Here is a 2,743-nt window from a genome sequence, read left to right on the forward strand (position 1 = left end):
CCATGGGCTTTACCATGAGAGAGCGGTTCCTTTTGTCATGGTCCTCATGAGCGGGAGGACGGAGGCCATGTACCGCTCAGTGCTGAGACTATGGGATCAGTATAGTCTCATATCTATTGACCTTGACCTTGACCTTTCACGAATGCACATGCTTTGTTTCGCAGTTGTATTTCGGACTCACTAATGCACACGATCTGTTTTACAAATGCACATTCTCTGGTTCGCAGTTGTATTTCGGACTCACTAATGCACACAATCTGTTTCACAAATGCACAGGCTCTGGTTCACAAATGTAATATTTATGCAAACTTGTAATATAAATTCGGAAATGCACACGCTCTGCTTCACAAATATAATTTTTATGCAAACTTGTAATATAAATTCGGAAATGCACACGCTCTGCTTCCCAAATATTATTTTGAGGCACACTTGTAATATAAATTCACAGATCATGCGAATTGCTCAATGTGCATTTACAAACTGCTTCTCATTTGTGAACCTGTCTACATTTGTGAGAGAAATTTCTGCGCTGCCTTTTTGAGACTCGTCTAACGGGCAGGTCAACGAATGTCACCATTGGCTGATAAAGCTGTGTGATTCTGATTGACAGATTCATCAGCCAATCAGGTGTTTGCTTTCAGCCAATCATATGGCTCCTTACATTTTTTCCACACGTTCTCCACACACGGAGCTACTGTTATGTGCGCATGCGCACAGCGTTCAAACAATGGCGGGCAGAACACACAACAGCAACAGCATGGAGACTGAGAGCTTCTTTTAATACATCCATGATGGAGAGACTTAATCAACCTCAACCTGTAAGTAACACATTTATCTCATTATCCCCTCTAGTCATACCTTCCCCACGGTATCAGCTGTTTGTTTCCCCCGAGTGCCCAGGTCGCATAAGCAGGCTGTAGGTTATTGTTATTCAACGTGATAATGGCTGCTGCGAAGCCCCAGAACTTTCCCCCCGTCGAAAAAGTCCGCGTTGTGGGAATATTTTTGCTACGTTAAAAGCACGGATGGCAAGGAAGATTAGAGGAGGAAGCTCAGCCAGTGACTGCCACACGAGGCAATACCACAAACATGATGCAAATCTGCGCGAACACCACCCGTCCTAATTTGGCAACATCTTGCTCATAGCAGATACCGTTAAAGTCAGATAAACACTCTCATAGGCTATCTACCGAGGCAGATCACATGGCTAATGTTATACATTAACGTTACTTGACTGAGGTATGAACGTATTCCACTGAAGAGAAGTAATAATAAAATGATGAAAGACTTCTCCAAACTGAGGTACAAACTGTGTGTGCATAGTGAGTGACTGAAGCACAGGACAGGCTGTGTGTAGTGAGAGAGGGGGGGGGGGGGGGGGTGTCACTGTGTGTGTGATCAACATTGAAACTATGTCCAGTGTGTCCATTTGATTTTACAAAAGATAAGCATTTATTTGATATTATTAATATTATGATGTGTTTTAGTTTTACATAAAATTAATTGGATGAAATAAATCGTCACACTGCAGGTTTAGCCTCACTGAAGATACTGCGTTTATTTTAATTTTGTGAAAAGTAAAAAGTATTTCTATACTGTTAACTTAACATACAATGTTTACGATGTTCCAAATGAATGTTCTATTATGTTATTAATAAAAAAATTGTTCAACGGCAACAAAATTATATATATAGCCAGATTTTACAATAACTCATAAAGGTCCACCAAATACACCAAATGTGAAAGAGAATATATACATGTTGATAAATGAAGATGGCTGTGAACCCAAAATAAAAATAATTATAATATTGTGACCCAGAGTTTAACTAAACTTCTGTGGGCACTGGACAGGGCTCTGCTAAGCACTGCAGTGTATGAGATTAAAAAGTGACTTCTTCTGTTTTCTTTGCAGGTATATTTCCACCAATTCCAATGGATCTGTGTCCTGTCAGAACCCTCAACTGCTGCAGTGTCCTGCAATACAGAACCATCTAGGTCACACATGGGCCGGACCCGGCCCCTGGACCATCTCAATCCGGCACCCAACGTCCTCAAACGAAAACAAAACAACGCACAAAAAGTCAATAAAAGACAGCATCACGTTAATAAATCTAATCCGCTACAGCCATTTGATTTGTATCACTATGATATCAGGAGATTAACAGGAGAAATTACCAATCACAGCGGGAGAGAGGGTTACAAATAGAGAGACCCCCACGAAAATCAGGAGTGTTGGCAGTTATCAGTCCAATGTGTTGCACTTCGCTTACGGTACTTTATATTATGTAAGTTAGTATGGCCCTCTGGAAAAAAAATGTCCCACCCCTGATCTAGGTTGTTAGACTTTCAGATATCAAGTATCTTGGTCAACAGGCTGGCATAAGTAATGTCTCTTATAATGATCATTAAAACTGATTTGGTGACACAAAGTATTTAACACTGTTTCATTATTTGCATCATCGAACATAGCTGCTATCAAGAGGTTTTGAGGTGTCTTCAGTGACCAGCTTACTGTACCAGGTCACTCTTAACAGAAGTGACTACGCTGTTGTCTGTTAGCCAAATATATTTCCAGGCTGTTAGATTATAGATTATCTGACATCAGCAGTCTTGATAGATATTCCACTGTCATTGTTTTAATTTTGCAGAGTTGTTGGCTGATTTGTTCTCTCTTTAGTTGAGATGTTTTGCATGAACTGTAATACCATCTGATATTTTCAGTGTTCCTGCAAAAAAAATCATC

The sequence above is a fragment of the Poromitra crassiceps genome (assembly GCF_964638095.1).
Source record: "Poromitra crassiceps genome assembly, chromosome: 7".
In the NCBI taxonomy this organism is placed as follows: Eukaryota; Metazoa; Chordata; class Actinopteri; order Beryciformes; family Melamphaidae; genus Poromitra; species Poromitra crassiceps.